The sequence below is a fragment of the Schistocerca nitens genome, chromosome 9 (assembly GCF_023898315.1).
Source record: "Schistocerca nitens isolate TAMUIC-IGC-003100 chromosome 9, iqSchNite1.1, whole genome shotgun sequence".
Lineage (NCBI taxonomy): Eukaryota > Metazoa > Arthropoda > Insecta > Orthoptera > Acrididae > Schistocerca > Schistocerca nitens.
Genome location: NC_064622.1, coordinates 277127217 through 277139752, shown reverse-complemented (window position 1 = coordinate 277139752; position 12536 = coordinate 277127217).

Sequence of the window (12536 nt, the reverse complement as noted above, 5' to 3'; positions counted from 1 at the left end):
AATCAAATTTCATTTGCATTAATTGCGACGTGCAACGCAAGACAGTATCTTACCAATTTTCATAAATGTTTCTCAGTACACAACTCACGACATGCAGTGCGAGTGTGCCAACAGAGTCGTAAAAGTCAATGAAAATGGGGAACTAATCCTAGTAACTGATAAATGAGAAGAAAGACTCAAAGTTTAACTGTGCTTCATTAAACCATGACAACAGTACACCTTTTCATAAAGTTATCACAGCTAGACAAGTTAGCAAAATACTTATTAATAACCCTCCTGTGTACAATTGCTACCCTTGGCACTTGTTTCAACTATAAGATAAGACCACATGCTTCATTACAAAATTTCTACAATAAACGTCAACCATACACAATATTGTAACAGTGGGAAGCTACACAGTCACAAATATAATTAAAAAACTGAATTACCTTAAAAGTTGAGTTTTATCATTCTTCCATTAATATAACCTCATTTGTTCAATATCGTTCTTCAAAACACGTTATCATAAAATCCACACATGTTATCATAAAATCCACACATTTTTTTAAAAACAAGTACATTCCCTGACTGTCCAACACACTCTGCTACTGCTACACTCTTAGTCTGCCAAAGCAAAGTTAACCTCTCCGATCCACATCTCTGGTCGCAAATATAATCTTACAAAGCATAGATTATGTCAGTATTACAGAGCTTGAGTACATTTATCAAATTCGCTACTTCATTTACATTTATAGCCAAACCTTCCTGAAAATCATCATGGCAAATAGTACAGCCCCCTTTCATCAGCCCTCCCCCATTAAACAAAAATTTTGCAGATTGGTTTTTGCCGATACAATAGCAGGAGGCACTCAAAAAATTCTCCAAAGAAGCAATCACAAAAGCATGGTACAAAATGTGTAGTACAAGTACCTGGGGTGGGTGGCAAAGTATACAAAGTATCAGTGAACAGGTACAAAATTGCTCAAATCTTTCAGAAAATCTTATAAAGACAAAGGAATATTCTTGTCATTTCAAATAAAACAAGAAAGATACACACATTTACAGTATGGTACTAAAATGCTTGCTGTGGTAAATGAGTAATCTAGTGAAATACAGTGGCACAGATACATGCAGTTTTACAATAAGGTACAAAGCATTACAAAGTCATTGGAATTAGCTGTACAAATGTTTAAAAAACCCTATAAGAACAAATCAGGATTCTGGGCAATTTAAATCAAGTAAGAAAGATACACATATTTCACGAAAGTGGAAACACAAGGAACAGTACATAGATGCAAACAAGGGTACCAAGCTTCCAGTAAGTAATCTAGTCAGATACAGTGGCATAGATACATACAGTTTTACAATAAGGTACAACTGTTTAAAAAGATCAATAAGGAAAAGTAAGAACTCCTGGCCAGTCAAATGAGGTAAGACAGATACACACATTTCACGCAACATGGTACAAAACTTTACAAAGTAGTTACAATTGTTTGTTCAAATCTTCCAGAAAATCTTGTAAAGACAAGTGAATATTCTTGTCAGTTCAGATAAACCGGGAAAGATATACACATTTACAGTATAGTACAAAAGTGCTTACAATTGTCTGTTCAGAATTGTTGAGAAAACCTATGAAGGCAACCTCATGCAATAAGAGGAAAAAAATTACAGAAAAATGTCACAGACCTCACTGTTTTGTGACACACGCTTATCACAGTTGCACCAATATGGTAGCATGAACACATTCCTTGGGCACACTCTGGAAGCATAGTATTTTGCCTTTAGTTTCTCCTCTGACTACCACAGAGCTCAAAATAAGTATGTTATCCAGGCAGACTCGGGGAAGAAGAACTGTCTTGTCACAATATCCACTGACAACCCAAATTTGAAGAGCTAAAATCATTGCTGTAGAACTGCAATAATGAACAGTGTTTCCATTGGTCCATCTTTCATAAGCTGAGACATGGTGTGACACTCAACATAGTGCCACAGCAAGTTGCATGAAGCCATCCAGCATAATTCATTCCATTAAACTTTGTGTGTGCATGTTAACAAGATCATCTCTCGTGTGTGTCCAGAAAACATTAAACGAATTTATAAATGAAATAGACAGCAAGTTTACATACATTTTAGTGCCAAAATGGATTGTCCTGAAAGATATGATAATTTTCTGTACATGTGCCTTATTCAAAAACCCTTATCTGATATATGTATAGTAGAAATGGTTATATTATGACATGGGCATCATATAAATTGCATGTAAGACTTCTCAGTAACGTTCTAGTGTAATTCAACCACTTGCTTAAAGAAGGAAACAGTTAATCATCAATCTATCATCAAATGTCAATACATATCTCCATTTTTGAGATACCTCACTTAAATGAAAAGACTTGGATACAGTTTCTTAAGTTACATACATTTATCTATCTGGTCAGAATAGTAATTACCACATATCTCATGTACAATAACATCAGGAATACATATGATCATAAAAATAGATAATTATTGAATACACACTCTTAAAATAGAAAATCTTATTAGAGTACAAGTAATGTCAATTATGCACCAGTAAACATCTTATACTATTGGAGCAAAAAGACGTAGGTGCAACATCATCTTAGGAAGTGTCAAATTTAGTGGCATCATTACTACTATAAAACCGTTGTCATTCCTGGTGATAAAAGAGTAACATGTTAATTGTATTTTCAATAACAAGCTGCAAGTTCTCGAAAATTCAAAGATCGGGTAGCATGTGGTAACTCTATTATCTTTTGAGTAAATTCCTCATAAAGACATACATACAAAGCACAGTTCTGAAAGAAAATGCTGATGTCAAATTATTTTGGTTCTTGTTTCCACGGCTACACAGTGCACCTGTAAAGTTAATATTAAAGGGCATAAAACATCATTACTGAGACAAAAATCTTCCCTTACCCCTCATTGGCTACCTGAAATAATAATCCATAAAAACAATGACATACACCATCACTATTGAAATGACATCGTCTTCTACTGCTCATTGGCTTCCTGAAATACTTATTCTTAAAAACATCTCATCACCTAGACACACATATCAGAGTTCAATACATATGTACAATTCCTTCAGTACTGCGCTGCGTAAGTACCATTTAAATTATTGCGTAATATGAACATCTTAATTCGTCACACAAATACAGTTACATCATAAGGACATTACTTTTAAGCTTTTGGTCTCAGTATTTTTCACATAAATGTCATACTATAAGCCTTATCTGTCAATCTTTGCACAATGTCCAGTTTCGTGCAATATACATATCCATTTGAAGCTGAAAGGTCATTTCTCTGTACTAGCTGAAGATTGTTAGCGTCATATAACTATTTTCAAACATCTCAAAATGACTTCTGAAACATCATTTACAAATTACCAAAAGTTCTTAGCAAATCACATTTATCACCAGATAGAAAAATAATTTCTTGTAGTGGAAGACCAACCAGTCTCAAAACTTTCTTCACTATACTTACACCACGATAGTAAGAGAAAGTTATTTACACATATTACCTAAATCAGGCAGTAAAAGAAGTGGAGTGAACCATGAATTAAGAGAGAAATAGTTAACATTCAGCTCGAGAAGACATCAGCTACTAACTAATATACCCATCATTTCCACTTCCACAGCATTTTCGTGAATAATGTGACGTACGAGAAATGTTCCATTACATAGAAGAAATAACTTATGATAGAGTCATTTTCCCATGCGAAGAAGGTGGCGAGACTTCACCGAAAACCCTTTTTTTCTTGCATAACATCGTTTGATTTTTATGCATCTTCCTATTTTCAGCAGATCCCTTAATCTTGGCTGAGACTAAATGAATCACTTCACATTGATGTAGGCTTCTCTGTTTGGGTAATGGTACAATTTCCCTGATTCTGTCAGGTGGTTGGTTATTCTCTAAAACCAGAAGAGGGGACAAAGATGTAGAATTATTTGGTAACTCATTCAGAACCTTCTAAAACAAATGAAAATATCTATCCCAAGTGTTGTGTTTGCGGTGACAATACGATCTGCAGAGTTTTCCAAGCTCCTTCACTAAGTGTTCAGATGGGTTTGAAGATGTATGTTACAAGGAGATAAAGGCAGTTTTAATTTTCTTCTGACACTTTGTACACAAACAATGCTGGGATCAGAACTGAAGTCCACTATCAGATATTACTTTTTCTATGTGAACAACTTTCTTCAAAAACTGTTTAACAAATGATGTAAATACAGATTTTGCTGTTGCTCTAATTATTGGGGTAAAAGACACAAATTTTGACATAAGTTCTACTACCGCAAAAACTTTTTTTTTTATTCTGGGAAGGGATCCAAATAAATCAATAGCTGCAAGTTGCTTTAATTTAGTACGGATTATGGGAAACAGTGGAGCAGAGTGGGATATCGTAGGAGGTTTTGCCTTTGGACATAGCTACACTTTCTTTTCTTCATATTGTGAAAAAACATGGGTCACATAACTTGTAAAAACAGTTCTGGGCCCAAAAATGGGCGTAACTAAGGTGTATATACCACAAAAATTTTTTCACTGAGTCATCGGGAATACATATACTCATAATTCACTACCAAGACCCCTACATTTGAAAAGAATACTGTTCTGCATCAGATAAAATTGTCTCACGACTGTACTGTCCCTATCAATGTCTTTGATTCCCTCCACACAGGATCCTTATCTTCTTCCTTAGCGATGTCAGCAAATGTTAGTGAAATGTAATTATCAAAAGCAATCGTCTGAGAGTAAAAGATACTAAGGTTATTTTCCTGACAGTCTTCTTCAGTTGTTTTGACAAGAGTAACAGGTGAATGAGACAAAGTGTCAGCTACTATGTTTTGTGTTTCTGGAATGAAAACAATGGCAAAATGGAACTCCTGCAAAGGCCCAGCGCTTAAGACAATCTTTATTTAATTTACCAGTCATCAGAAACTGAAGGACATGGTGATCAGTATATACCTTGGTGTGGCTGCCATTCAAGAAGTAACGGAATTTATCAACAGCCCAAAACACTGCTGAAGCCTCCATTTCGGTCAAAGAGTAATTATGTTCCGATTTAGATAAAATGTGACACGCAACTGCAATAGTCCTTTGTGTAATGATATCATATTCCACATTCATGAGAAACGTGCATGTCAAGTCCAAATTTGGAGCTGTCAATAAAAATACAAAAGTCACATGACAGATCTGTGTGATGCAATATAAATGCAACAAGAAGTGCACCCTTCAAATTTTGAAATCCATCCTGAGCTACCTTGTCCTAGCGCCACACAATATTCTTACCAGTCAACTCATACAACCTGGGAGTGGTCAAGTTTTTCAGATTAATGAAGCAATGGTAGAAATTAATGAGTCATAAGAACCTTCTGAGTTGATGTTTAATTGTAGGTACAGGTTTTTTTGCAGACCAAGAAATTTAATATGAGATTTACCGAGCCGTGAATTTCCCAAATTAACTGTGATTGCAAACACAGCAAATACTTTATAGCAGTGAATTAAGAAGACTGTTATGTTCTAAACATGATTTTTCCATAGTGGGGATATCATCAACATAGGTAATAATAGAGTTTAATCCATGAATAAAGCCAGAAGAAGAAATTTTAAGTCCAAAGGGCAATTTACAAAGCTGGTAATAGGTACCAAAGCAAAGAAAAGCTGTATATTTCCTACAAGCAGAGTCCAGTTGTACTTGCCAAAAGTTGTTCTGACATCTAAAGTAGATAACAGCTTTACACGATTAAATTTCTGCAACAATTCCTCCAATGTCTGAAGATGATCTGTGTCAGGAAGAACAATGTATTGATTTCTCTGGACGAGACCTGCCACATCTTTGGTGCTTCGGAATCCCCTGACGACCTGGGTGTCGCTGCATCTTCTGATAGGCAACATCTGATAGGTCTGTCCTCACTCAAGTGCGGGTGGCAGGCAGTAGCAGGTTCGCGTGTCACTGGACGGAAGGCGAAAGAGGGAGCATGCCACATGGCTGGGTCCCTACCCCTTAGCAACAGGTATGGGGTGCTACCCAGTGTTGACAATAACTCTGACCCAACGCCGGATGCCTCTCCTGTTAGCCAGCGGCCGATTTCTTGCCCAGTCCCGAAAAGTGCAGAGGGTAGGTACGTTGTCATTGGGAGCAGGTGATGGAGACCCTCAGGGAAATAGCAGGCAAGGCGGGAAAGAGTACCAGCATGCACTCATATGTATGCCAGGGGGTCTCATCTGTAATGTGGAAGAGGCCCTGCCAGCAACTGTCTAGCGCACAGGGAACAACCGGCTGCATATAGTGGCACACGTCGGCACGAATGACGCCTGGCGCTTGGATTCTGAGGTCATCATCGGCTCCTTTTGGCGGACGGCTGATTTAGTGAAGGCAACTAGCACTACACGCGGGTTGCAGGCTAAGCTGTCTATTTGTAGCACCGTTCCCACGGTTGATCGCGGTCCTCTGGTTTGAAGCAGAGTGGAAGGTCTAGACCAGAGGCTCAGACGATTCTGCGACGGTATCGGATGCGAATTTCTCGAGCTCCGCTATCGGGTACAGAACTGTAAGGTTCCCCTTAATAGGTCAAGGGTGCACTACAAGCAGGAAGCGGCTACTAGGGTAGCAGGGTACGTGTGGCCTGCACATGGGGCTTTTTTAGGTTACAGAAACCTCTCCCTTGGGATCAAAGACGATTTGCCTGATAAATTAGCCGGAATGTTCTCAGAGAACGTTCATCGTCGCAGATCAGTGATAGAGAAGATTAATATGATTTTCGTAAACTGCAGGAGCATCCATGGAAAGGTTCCAGAATTTGTACCGCTTACTGAAGGTTATAAAGCACGGACAGTATCAGTAACAGAAAGTCAGTTGAAACCGAACGTTAATGACAACTAAATCCTAAGTTCAAATGGCTCTGAGCACTATGCGACTTAACTTCTGAGGTCATCAGTCGCCTAGAACTTAGAACTAATTAAACCTAACTAACCTAAGGACATCACACACGTCCATGCCCGAGGCAGGATTCGAACCTGCGACCGTAGCGGTCGCTCGGCTCCAGACTGTAGCGCCTAGAAACGCACGGCCACTCCGGCCGGCAGATTCCTAAGTTCAAATTGGAATATTTGTCGTAAGGATAGGTTAGTCGCCAATGGTGGCGGTATGTTTATTGCAGTAAAGAATTAGATAAAATCTAGCAAGGTTATCACGGATTCCGATTGTGAATTAACCTGGGTGAAGGTAAGTGTCAAAGACCGGTCAAAAATGGTAATCGGATCCTTTTATAGACCGCCTGGGTCTGGAGCTGTAGTGGTAGAGCGCTTCAGACAGAACTTGCAGAATATCATTAGTAATTTTCCTGATCATACCGTTGTAACAGGGGGTGACTTCAATTTGCCAGGTATAGATGTCTTGTCTGAAAATTACTTTGAGCACATAGTCGATAAACCAACGCGTGAGGGTAATGACTTACACCTCCTGGCGACAAACTGACCTGAAACCATCGAATCAGTTAACGTAGAGGGGGTATCAGTGATCATAAGGCTGTGACAGCATCCATGGCAACGAGTCTGACAAAGAATGTTAAGAAAGGTAAGAAGATATTTTTGCTTAGCAAGAGTGACAGCACACTAATTTCAGAGTATCTGAGCAGTCAGTATCGTATATTCAGTGATGATAACGAGGATGTGGAAAACAAATGGAAAAAATTCAAAGGAATCGTGCAGTATGCCGTAGACAAATATGTTTAGAGCAAGGTCCTAAGGGATGGGAAAGGCCTTACCAAGGTATAATAGCCGTGTTTGAAAACAGATAAGAAAACAAAGAGAACTTCACCTCAGAGTCATTCAGTGACCGTATTGGCACCGAAGCAGAAGATGACAGAGAGAAGGCCGAAATACTGAATTCGGTCTTCCAAAATTGTTTCACCACGGAAGATCGTAGCACGGTCCCTGCTTCCAACCGTCGTAGGAACGTCGAAATGACAGGTATTGAGATAACCGATCGCGAAATAGAAGAACAACTATTATTGCTTAGTAGTGAAATAGAGTCAGGACCAGATGAGATACCTATAATATTCTACAAAGATTATGCGAAAGAACTTGCTCCCCTTCTAGCAGTAATTTATCGCAGATCGCTTAGATAACGAAGGGTACCTAGCGACTGGAAGAAGGCGCAGGTCATTCCCGTTTTTAAGAAGGACCGTAGGACAAATGCACATAATTATAGACCTATATCGTTGACGTCATCTGTCGTAGAATTATTTAACATGTTTTATGCTCAATAATTATGACGTTCTTGGAGAGGGAAAATCTCCTCTATTGAGTATCGGAGCAGATTTGCGACTGGATTCAAGATTTCCTTGTGGATAGAACTCAACACGTCGCTCTTAACGGAACAAAATCGACCTGTAACGGTAATTTCTGGTGTACTCCAAGGAAGTGTGATAGGACCATTCCTGTTTACGATGTACGTAGTTTGGAACTTAAATAGTGGCAACACTGCTGCGGAGACACTATGCTATGGAATCTACCATTGTCGCTGATAGCACACGTTGCTGACATACCTACCTTTACTCCGAGCAAATGGACTACCAGTCCCACGTCACCGGCATGCCCACAATCGAGAGGAACACGGTCAATTGTGAGCGAGCGGTTTAAGGTAACCGTGTCACTATGTTTTTGAAACAGAAACAACGCAGTTGGATCAAGATTGAATGTGCCAGAGGTCATACAGCATGACAGTGTCATCAAGGTCTTCGAGAGCCATGCGGAGTATCGGCATTGCCGTACAGAACAGTGTCACGTTGGGTAAAAGCCTTCAACGAAGGTCGGCAAACTGGCAGACATGCATCGGGCAGGTCGACCCTGCATGCTGTTGCTGCGTTAGTGGACAGTGATAGACGCCATACGATTCGTGAGCTCGCCCACGAAACTGGATTAGCGCATACGACTGTGCTTCGCATTCTGAAGGAAGCCTGGGCATGCGAAAAATTTCATCACGATGGGTTCCGCATGACTTGACGGAAATGCAGAAATGGATGCCTTACGACGCTGCTCAGACGCACTTGGAGCGCTATGAGCGCAAAGGAGAGGCTTTCTTATGCCGTATCGTAACGCTGGACGAAACATGGGCCACATCGTACGAGCCAAAACTGAAACGCCAATCCAACGAATGGCGTCTTTATGGTTGCCGCGAAAGTCGAAAGTGCGTCTGAGCCCCAGTATGGTGAAAGTTATGGTGATTCTCGCGTACGACTGTGATGGTGTTATCCTAACGCATTATGTTCCTCCACGGCAGACCGTCATCGCCCAGTATTACAGTTCGTTTTTGGAGCATCACCTGCGACCAGCTTTGCTGAAGAAGCCACCCATCATTTTGCACGACAATACGAGGGCGCATACAGCGCAAGATGTGGCTGCTCTGTTCGGTCGATGGGACTGGGAAGTGCTCTACCATCCACCATATTCCCCGGACTTAAGTCCTTGTGACTTTGATTTGATTCCGAAGATGAAGGAACCACTTCGTGGCATTCGCTTCAGAACTGTTCCAGAGATTCGACAGGCAGGCAGTAGACCGCTCCATTCGCACCATCAACAGAACAGGCTCTGCTAACGGTATACTACGCCTTCCACATCGCTGGCAACGGGTTTTACACAATGCTGGTGACTACTTTGAAGGACAGTAATAGGTGCAAACATGTAACTCTTTTGTATCGGTTGTGAATAAATAGTTGCACTACTTAAGTTCCAACCCTCGTATATAAATGATCTAGTAGAAAGCGTCGGATATTCTCTAACGCTGCTCGCAGATGATGCGGCTGTGTATAAGAAAATACCCACGCCAGAAGATAGTAATGATTTGCAGAATGACCTGCAGAGAACTGATGAATGGTGCAGGCTCTGGCAGTTGACCCAGCACGTAAATAAACGTAACATATTGCACATACATAGGAAAAGAAATCCACTGCTGTATAGCAAAACTATTGATGCCAAACCTCTGGAAAGAGTATCAGCCGTAAACATCTAGGAGTAGCAATCCGGGGTGACCGTAAGTGGAATGACCACATAAAACAAATAGTGGGAAAAGCGAATGCCAGACTCAGATTCATAGGAAGAATCTTAAGGAAATGTAACTCATCCAAGAAGGTAGTGGCTTATAAGGCGGTTGTTCGACCCATTCTTGAGAATTGTTCATCTATCTAGGATCCCTGCCAGACAAGACTGATAGAAGAGACAGAGAAGATGCAACGAAGAGCGGCACATGTCGTCACGGGATCGCTTTGTCGGCACAAGAGCGTTACGGAGGTGCTCACAAAATCCATTGACATTCGTTACAAGAGAGGCGTTGTACATCACGGTGAGTTTTGCTATTGAAATTGCAAGAGAGGATTTTCCGGGAATAGTCGGACAACACATTACTTCCCCCTACATACGTCACGCGTAATGGCCATGAGGATAAAAATTCGAAAATTCGAGAAATTAAAGACAGTACAAAGGCTTACCGACAATTATTCTTCCCACGCGCTATTCGCGAGTGGAAGAGGGTTGGAGGGGTCAGTTAGTGGTACAAAAAGTACCCTCGGCCACACTCCATTAAGTGCCTTGTGGGGTTTATGTAGATGTAGAATTGTGTAGTAAGAAGTGGCACAGTTAAGAAATTAGCAGAGAACTGATGACCTTGGCAAACGAAATCCAAACGTGTTTGGTTTCTGACCTCTACAGTTTTAGTAGTAATTACACTCTTAATTTTGGTTCGTTGCAGTTGAAATGTTGGACAAACAGTTGATCCCTGACATTTACTGAAAGCTTCTCACTGATAAACGAAAAAGGACTACCGCTAATAAGGAAACCTGTCCAACATACACTGACACTATACGACGGATTAAGATGTTCTGAATGTCTATCTTCTCTTCCAACAAGGTGTCCCTAATATCATCAAACTGGACAAAATTTATTCGCCTCTGCTCTGAATCCATGACACAGAACATTTTTCCTAAGGAAGGGTCACAAAAACCCACTACAGTATCATTAGTTATGTTCCCTACTACTTGTAGATGTACTTCTGCTTCACATTCACTATCATTTGACCAAGGCATGTAATTAGTTATCCAGTCAAAAACACTAATTTCACTTACATTTAGTGCTTGGTCTTCAACAGCCTCTATAACAGGGTTATGGACTGTTTCATCTAACATCTATTCTTCATCTTGGTTACTAATAAGCTCACATTGTTCATTTTGTTCACTAATGGGTTCACAATGTATGCTTTTTGGTATGACTGGAGGAATTCTCTGTATCGACAAAGGAGTCGTTTGCCGTTTGTGCCATCAGTCATAACTGTAATGGCTCGTCACGTCTAACATTATCATTAGTGTCATGTGGTCTAATCTCAACTATTTCAGCTCATCGTTCAGGACTGAAAATTCCACGAACGCTCCTCTCCTGATTATTTCTTCCGCAATAACTGTGACGATCACGCGAACTGTCTCGTGTTTGGTTGTAATGATAGTCATCTGATCTGAAATCAGCATTCTCAGTTTTTCGATTGGAATTAAAGTTTCGTCTATCGCGACAATTACTGTTATCTTTCTTTATAGTGATTTCTGTTACAATCACCATTACTACCGTAACTTCTTTGGTTTCTAAAATCACATCCTATGTCTGAAGTGGCGGCGATTGTACGACTGATCTCGTGAATGTCAACAGTTTAATAATAATTATGATCACGACTATTAGAGAACTCATTATTCTGTTCATAATTGTTGTCCCGATTCTCAGAATACCCATCATCTGACCTGTTTCATTGGGATTGGAAATTTTGTCCGTTGCCGTCTCTGCATTTATTTAGCGAGTAAAATTCCTCGCTTTCAGCTTCGAGTTTCTGCAGTAAATTTTGAAAAGCCTCGGTGGCCGAGCGGTTCTAGGCGCTTCAGGCCGGAACCGCGCGACTGCTATGGTCGCAGGTTCGAATCCTGCCTCGGGCATGGATGTGTGTGATGTCCTTAGGTTAGTTAGGTTTAAGTAGCACTAAGTCTAGGGGACTGATGACCTCAGATGTTAAGTCCCATAGTGCTCAGAGCCATTTGAACCATTTGAACCTCGCTGACATCTTGACAGCGTCCTGCCAAAATAATGTGCCACAAGCGTGTCCATAGTTTAGTCGAACAAATTCTTATTAATTCAGAGGGACTGTATGGACTCGATACGAAGCGATTCTTGCGTTATCGTGTGCTGAAAATAGTATGCCGGGCTGGAAAAGTCTGATTGTTCAAAATTCTTTAGGATAATTATTATGTTGGCTGAAGAGCCAACACCGTGTTACTAGAGGAGGCCGAAATGTACGCGTTTTAGCTCACGCAGGCTGGCGTGAGGAGGGAAGGACTATACTGACTTGAGGTCTGGAACATGACAAGGAATTAGAATTCAGAAAGCGGACGTAATCCGTTTGATACTTAACTTTAATCCATTAATGATGAACGTCGCTCTTGACGGTACACGATTCACAATATTATCTGTTCAGAATACATTCTTGAAGTAATTATAGTAACTGACTATGG